We start from the raw sequence: 8,843 nt of genomic DNA on the forward strand, positions 1-8,843 counted from the left end.
GTGTGTTGTTTTTAGCCAAAAATTCGCGCACAAGCAACGATGTGTGAGCAGGGGCGTTATCATGATGCAAAAGCCAATTTTTGTTCTTCCACAAATCCGAGCGTTTCTTGCGGATTGCTTCGCGCAAATTGTGCATAACTTGCATGTAATATTCCTTATTGACCGTTCTACCCTGTGGCAAAAACTCATGATGCACCACGCCCCTGCAATCGAAGAAAACTGTAAGCAAAACCTTCACATTCGACCGAACTTGGCGCGCTTTTTTCGGTCTTGGCTCGTGCGGCAGCTTCCATTGGGATGATTGATCTTTGGTTTCCACGTCATAACCGTAAACCCATGATTCGTCACCAGTTATGACCCTCTGGAGCAAATTTGAGTCGTCGCGGACAGAGTCCAACAGCTCCCCGGCAATGTTAATGCGATGCTGGAATAGGCAAAAATCGAAGACGAGCCAAAACACGTCCAAGCAAAACAGCTGTCAAAGATAAACTGAATATTCAAAATGGCCGAACTAAGTGTTCGGCATTTGTGAGGGACATGGGTACCAACATAACGCCACCAAAAAATCGAAAATCTAATATACGTAACCCGTGGAAATTCAAAATTCGCGATACTTTTTGAACAGACCTCGTATAGAACTTCTTGAGAGATATTTAAAAAATTTGCAATTTACCGCACCGATATTTTCGCGTATTTAAGTATATAGTGTTTCATTATATTAACCTTAAAAAATTATTTAAATTATTAAATTATGTGTGTGTATTAATTTTTCTCTCTTGATTCAGCACGATAGTAATCCGATTGAAAACTTACAAATAAAATTTCCGCAAATAAAAAATGTGAAATTTTTTAAAATTCAAGCAAATTTCACCTCGAATATATTCAATGATCAATGCAAGACAAAACAATATATAGAAAATGTTTAAGAGATATTAATTCTTTTACGTGGCGGTATATGGTTTCAACGATGAACTATTACAAAAGTTCAACGAGGACTATAAGAAATGCAGCGAAAAAATAGGCGGATCGAGTAAGTATTATTAAAATATTATTCGAAACGCTCCTTCCCTTCAAAAGAGTATAACATATGAAATAAAATAACTTTCTTTGTAACTTTCGTTGTAACAATAAAACCTCACGTAGGAAAATTATATTAAAATTTGACGTGCCTTCCATTTTGAAAAATTAAAAAATTATTTGTGTTAAATTACGTTATATTGTATTATATAACGATTGTATCTACTTCGCGGAAGTTACCCTCAAGTTTTATGTTTATGATAAAAAAGAAGCTACAATAATATAGTCATATTAACACTTTGCCGGCCGCACTTTTTTTAAACATTTCTTCACTTGGCGCCGGCACCACTAACTCTGTTACTTCGCTTGGCGCCGGCACCATTAACTCTGTTACTTCGCTTGTCGCTGGCTGTTTTTGAGGTTATTGGGAGATGATAAATTTCAAGTTTTTCTAATCTCATCGGTAGTTCTCACGAGTTTTCAATCCGTCTCCCCTATTTTTATGAAAATTCGAAAATGTACATATGTAAATAAATTAAAAAATTTTTTTGTTTTATATATTTCTTTAATTACATTTTCTTTGGTACTCACTTAGTATTTCTCTTTTAAATGATACGAAGCAAAACAATCTCCAAGATGTAATGCAACTCCGCACGACATCAAATTTGTTGGTTTTCTGTACCGAGACGGTACGGAACAAAAGCAACAATAGAACCCCACAGATCATCAAGAGAATGCAAAGGATACTAAAATGTTGTCGTCGGCCACTGGGCGATACCGTGCGCGCGACACCACTGTGGTGTCGCCGACCGTCAGGCAATACTTTGCACGCGACACCACTGTGGTGTCGCCGGCCGTCGAGCGATACTTTGCAAAGGTCACCACTGTGGTGTCGCCGGACGGCATAGTGTTAATTAATTGCATTGACGATGCAGCAAATGAACTTATGCTAATTAGAGCATATATATAAACGTCGGACAATTGTGCAATTAGAATTGTGCAATCACATCTGTAATTTGTGCTTTAGAGTTGGGTACCGTCCTGACATTCTTCAATATGTGACGGTCAAGGATGGAAAGGTATGTATTTGGAATATTTTCATTTGGAATATTTTCATATGTATATAAAATATTCCAAATGTTAAATATCGTATATTTTTTTAAATGTTCAATAAGTGTAAATAAGAGAGAATTGTAATACGAGAATGACACGTGATGCGACAATTTCTTGGTATATTATTTATTCGGCGAATATCGCAATGAAGGTCATTGTTTTGCGACATTGAGTTATACGACAAGGAGAAATGTCACAAATAATTATATATAAATATATATATATATATACATATATATATATATATATATACATATATATATATATAGTATATATTATATATATACTATATATATGTATTATATATAATATATGTATATATGTATTATATATAAATATTATTAAGTATTATTATATATAATANCATATATATTATGTTGGGGAAAAAGAAATCCATTATTTTTACGTGAACTTCAATGTTTTATTTAACATGTTTCGGATTGTCCGATTTGGGTCAAATATGAACCGTTTTATTTTATAATTTGGTGCCATTTTAAAGGTAGCTTCATAATGCCTCTCTTATAGAAGTATTGGTCCCTATTGGCGAAAAAGTCTAGTAATCGATTTTCACAATCTTCTCGTGATGCCAATTTCTAATCACTAAGGAAATTTTGCAATGCAAGAAAAACATGGTAATCTCTTGGTGCCGGACTATACGGTGAATGCATCAAAACTTCCCAACCAAGCTCCCGGAGTTTCTGACGAGTCACTATAGACATATGTGGCCTGGCGTTGTCCTAATGGAACACAACACCTTTCCTGTTGGCCAATTCTGGCCGTTTCTGGTCAATCGCTAGCTTCAAACGGTCCAGTTGTTGACAGTAGAGATCCGAATTTAGTGTTTGGCCATATGGAAGCAACTCATAATAAATGATTCCTTTCTAGTCCCACCAAATGCACAGCAGAACCTTCCTGGCCGTTAGTCCTGGTTTGGCCACCGTTTGAGCTGCTTCACCGCGCTTTGACCACGATCGTTTTGTGTACAATGTTGTCGTATGTGACCCATTTCTCATCCCCAGTCACCATCCGTTTAAGAAATGGGTCGATTTCACTACGTTTGGCCAAGGCTTTGCAGATGGAAATTCGATCCATCATGTTTCTTTGTGTTAATTGGTGTGGCACCCAAACATTGAGTTTCTTTTTGAATCCAGCTTTGTGCAAATGGTTTAAAACTGTTTCATGGTCGATCTTTAGCTCGTGGACGATGCTACGACTGCTAACATGCCGGTCGATTATTTCTGTGATTTTATCGACATTTTCGACGACGGGCCTACCTGTGCAAGGTGCATCTTTAACATCAAAAATATCTGAACAGAATTGATGAAACCAAAATTGCACGTAATTGGCTGTTACAGTATCGGCACCATAAACACCATTCACAATTACAGCCGCCTGGCTTGCATTTTCGCCTTTATCAAAGAAAAACTGTAAAATGTACCGAATTTTGTCTTTGTTAACTTCCATTTATAACATCCTGTAACTCACAACTTAATGGACCAAATAAAAAACAACAAAAAAATTTTTTTGTGAGAAATGTCACCTTTCCAACGAGCATAAATCTGAAATTGTTTGATCGATACTTTACGAGATATCGATCACTACAGCCATCTAGCGAAAAAATAATGGATTTCTTTTTCCCCAACCTAATATATTAACATTGAACGATGTATATACAAATTGATATAGAAATAAACTTTTGTTCCTCCCATTGACTAATGTTTTATTAAAAACTTTTTGTCGCATTGCTCTAGTTACTCTAGTTCAGTAGTGTAACGATAAAGGATAAACCAAATTTGTTAAAGCTCAAGGCTTAAAATACCTATTGTAGACCGTGACAAAGTGTTGTTCTACAATAGCTATTACAAGCCTTAAGTCTCAAAAAATTGACCAATGACTGTTTAATATTCTCCTCCCATTCAACCGTGATTGGCCAATTTCTTACTCTTCTTTCATATGAAGATACTTCTACTGCCCATTGTAGATCAATTTTAAAAAGACGGTTCGGCGTGAACATAACAATGTCGAACGGCCATATTGATGTTATTAAACACAAGATACATGTGTACCGCAAATGTTACGTGCCCTTTGTCAAAATTTTAATAAAATCTACGAAACAAATAATATTATACGACCCAGAAAGTGAAAGAATGTATGATATTAAGGTTTCTTCTGCAGAATTAGAATCGCTTTCACTGGATTAATTATTCAACATTTGCACGATGCTCATCGGAGAACTGTTATATTTATGAAATCCACGATCGTGGAGTCATTTCATTTATCGCTCGCTCACATTAATGGAACTGATGATCGCGTTGCGAGAGTGAGTGTTGCGATCGTTATGTGGACCGCTCCCAGTGTAGACCGAGCTTTAGCTAATCTTTAACTGTGTTCACAATTGGTCAATTCTTTATAGCTCAACTTCTGAACTGGTGCAATAAGTAAAAGTGAAAAAACATATATTTGTCTCACTTCAACTTATTGTATTATTTCAGCAGTGTAACTTTGGATTCTTACGCACTGTAAGGATCTTTCTATCTGCTTTTGGCATGTAACATAGATAGAATGACGTTTATAACACATGAGCTTCCAAAGAGAATGCAGTTCAAATATTCGACGTTTGCAAATTGTACTAGAAGGTAATGCCAACTTTGCGGTTGAAATCATATAAAGTCGAAATAGTTTGTAAGTTTTTGTTGAATTGAAAGTTCCGAATGCTATCTTAAGTTCGAAGAACTTACCCATTTAGTACGAAATTGTAATCAATTTCTATGAAGCGCCCAGGAATCTCAGACAAAATTCCCGAACATGCAAGGTAGTTCTGATTATAATGTCCCCATTTTCCAGAGGTAAACCATTATGATAAGTCCGACGTTCTGGGCACACTGGATTGGTAAATTGATTGAATGGATTGGTCTCAATGAACGCGCTAATGATTATGCTCCGTTATAATCTATTTCCCCCTATATCGCTCTAATAGGAAATCTCTCTAAGAAACACTTAATTAAACAGACGCTAGATTTGATATTCATCCTGGGAAGCTTCATGATTGCTGTAAAACATAATAATACAAATGAGTTACGAGTACTATTATCTTAATTAGGCTACTGCATTTCTTAAATTTGCCGAAACATGAAAGCTCACCATATTTTCAGAAATTACAATCAATAGAAACTCATCCCCTCATGAATTATAATATTATTAAAATTATAAAAGTACCGAACTCAAGGTGAACGTAAACAATTAACAAATTCCTCTATCGTATATAGTAACTAAAGCAACATAATTTAGCAGTCAACGCGTTGAGCGAAAGATAATTAAATTATAAACACGACGACACGGAATTTTTTTGAAGCTCCGATTATTGATACCGATACTGTCCCAAACCTTTCTTCCTGTTTGGCTCGGGTGGACCAGAGCGCTTCACTTTTGTCTTTTTGAAGTACAGTCTGCAGAATGCAGACTGTACTGTACAGTTTAGATTTTTTCATGAGTAGTAGTTTGTAAAGTCGCAGTCTCTTTGTGTTGAGAAGAAAGAAAAAAATTGCGTTACCTTAGCGTTGCGCCATTCCTTTATCATCATTGCCGTCTTTACAAAATATATTTTATTGTTTGAGCCTCAGAATCGTTTAACGGATAGCGTTTTATTTTTTTATATAATTTCATATTTACTCAGCATATATATCTAGTGAATATCGCGTTTATATATTAGAATACATATATCCTATAAATATACTTTTATTATAATATTATAAATATACATATTTACGCATATATTTTCATTATAATTTTTAATAACTATAATAAACACATGCTATTATATATTTATGCAAACTTGTTCTTGTTTTCACTGTTCTTCGCTTAACCCTTCGCTTAACTCTTCGTTATATTCCTATCTCGACGCTTTCAATATCCCAGATAGCACCGAAGAATGCAGACGGACCCATAACAAAAGAGAGATCTATAACATGATCCCTAATACCCTAGTAGGAACAAGGACGTTACATGATTGGGCATCTAATAGCGAATTCGGTCATTTGCACTAGTGCGCATTGAGTGCGAGTTTTTTCGGTGCCACGCGTTCGGGTTGTGTCCTCTGTACCAGTTCAAATTTAGTAAATGTTTGAAAAATGTAAACTGGCCTAGTAACATAGATTTTGTATTCACACAAACGAAACATACTGATTGAGGGCAAAGCATATTGCACTGATCTTCTTGACGGTGCATGTTGTCGCGCCAGAAATTCATGAAACCGCAAATTACAAAATGATGGTAAATAAAAAAATACAAATGTGTGTGAGTATAAATGAATTATTCCTTTTATTTCCTGTTATTCCTTCTAATCTAACCTCCTAACCTAAAACTTTGCACAAACAACCTACAACATCTAACCAAGACAATGATATCTACACTAGATAAATGCATATTTTTCCCAATGCCGCACTGATTTAATACTGCACTGTCACATTCGTCCAGTACTACACGGAGACAGTTTTGCTCTCACACTATATCGAGACAGTATCAGAGCAAAATCGTGAATCAGTCCTTGTGTCCTAGGTCCGATATGATATACTGCTAAATCACAAATCACAATCACAAATAAGCTTGGATACAATATTTTTTTGAAAAAATGTTGATTTGGCTTTGTGTGATATATCATTAAATGATTAACCATCACGATTATAGTGCATAATAACCTTGAGTATGTTTAAATCAAGGATTCCAGATTAATTTTTAGTTCTGTTGAAATATCTGTATCTTTTAAACATGGCATCATTCAATAAGGAAACATTGGAAAATTCCAAAAATTCTTTATTAATTATATTGTTCAAATTTAAAAAACGATTTGAAATCTAAATTTGTTGATAACGTTTTGCTTATGCGACTGAGACTTTTGTGCATGGGATCATATGACTTCTGCCCACAGCACGCGGCAATGTTTGCCACGTAACGGAAGTTGGCGCAGTAGCCAATCAATATGCCGTTTTACGATAAGAACTAGAAGTTTATTTGATACCGCGCAAACTTCCGCTGCGCGGCAAGCGTTGCCGCGTTTTGTGGGCAGAAGTCAATAGGATATTTACTCTTTAGAAAGAATTCACATCTTGACAGAAAAACAGAAATCAGGAAAGCAGCAGCCAATCAGAACTCGCGCTAATAGTCAACAGTTTATACTTTATCTACTATTTTATCTAGCATACTACCAGCACGAGTTCTAATTGTTTCCTAGTTTTCTGCTTTCTGCTTTTCTGTGAAGATGTGAATTCTCCTTTAGAGTTGAGTGGCACCACAATAGAGTCCCATGGCATAGAAGCAATATATATTCTACGATGTTCAAGTACGTAAATCTATCCGTGATTCCTTTTATTCGATGAATAGGACCTGTGTCATTAATAATCATAGAACCCCATACAATTACTGACATGCTACCCCCTTTTACAGTTGGTTTTATACAATTTCAGCGTTGAAAGCAATCCTCGCTCTGGACAGCCACAAAAATTCGAAGACAAAGAAATGGAGGCATTACTCGATGAAGATCCGAGTCAAACGCAAGAGGAGGTTGTAGAATAGTTTGATTCTTGAAATATAAAAAGTCATTTATAGTTATTAAAAGAAATATATTCTTTATAGTTAGATTTTATATCTAATGCACTAATCTGCCATGTTAAAATGAAATTAAATTGAAGGTGTTTCTTTAAATTTATGATTTAGGGGAGGATACGATACTTTTCATTCAAGAGAAGAATTAAAATGAAAAAAGAAATTAAGAGACGTTTAGAGGAAAGAGCCTCTCAAAAAAAAAATATTAATAAAATAAAACTTATAATTGATATATGAAATACAATTGTAAAAGTGATACTTCTAAATAAAAATGGGTCGGGATAATCAGAATAACGCCGGGAAAGACCTCTAAGACCTAATAAATATTGAGAAAAAATGGTTAAATTAACTTTAATGAATATATAGATAAATTGAATATTAAGAAAGAAATTATTTGAAGTATAACCAGAAATTAATGGGAATCAATGAATGAATCCGACTATAATAAAAAATGAAGCTCCCATATATAAGACATAATGAAAATGACCAACAACATAATAAGTATCATGAAGAAATCAATTGAAGAATTTGATAAAACAACTCCTGTTAATCCTCCAATAAAAAATAAAAAGATAAAGCCAAGTGATCATCATAAGGTAGGACTGTAAGAAATTTTATTTCATGTAATGTAGAAAATCATTTGAATACTTTAATACCTGTAGGGATTGCAATAATTATAATTGTAGAATTATAGTAAGCGCGTGTATCTATATCTATTCCAATAGTAAATATATGATGAGCTCATAAAATAAATCCTAAAAATCCAATGGCAATTATAGCATAAATTATTCCTAGAGATGCGAAAGTTTCTTTTTTCCTCTTTCATTTATGATAATATGTGAAATTGTTCCAAATCCAGGGAGAATTAATATATACAGGGTGTCCCAGACCACGCGTCTCACCAGATTTTTTGGTAAACGCGACATTTTAAAGAAAAATGTTTCAGACAAAAGTTTTGTGACTTCGAGGGGCACATAAGATGGTGTCATTGGTTTGACCTTGGATAGTCGTTTGAAGATCACGTGAAGGTCACCTTTAATTTCTTAAATGGAAACTCCCATTTTTCAATGCATATTCTTGTAGCTTACCTCGAGAGCTTTCCAAAACGCTATAAT

General features: G+C 34.6%; 1 pseudogene; it reads right to left on the reverse strand.

Annotated features, from left to right (window-relative positions):
- Positions 1 to 8,469: 8,469 nt before the first annotated feature.
- Positions 8,470 to 8,843, reverse strand: part of LOC106742043 — an 11,288-nt pseudogene continuing 10,914 nt past the window's right edge.

This window comes from Dinoponera quadriceps, unplaced genomic scaffold (assembly GCF_001313825.1).
Source record: "Dinoponera quadriceps isolate SergipeBrazil2010 unplaced genomic scaffold, ASM131382v1 scaffold180, whole genome shotgun sequence".
NCBI classification, from domain to species: domain Eukaryota; kingdom Metazoa; phylum Arthropoda; class Insecta; order Hymenoptera; family Formicidae; genus Dinoponera; species Dinoponera quadriceps.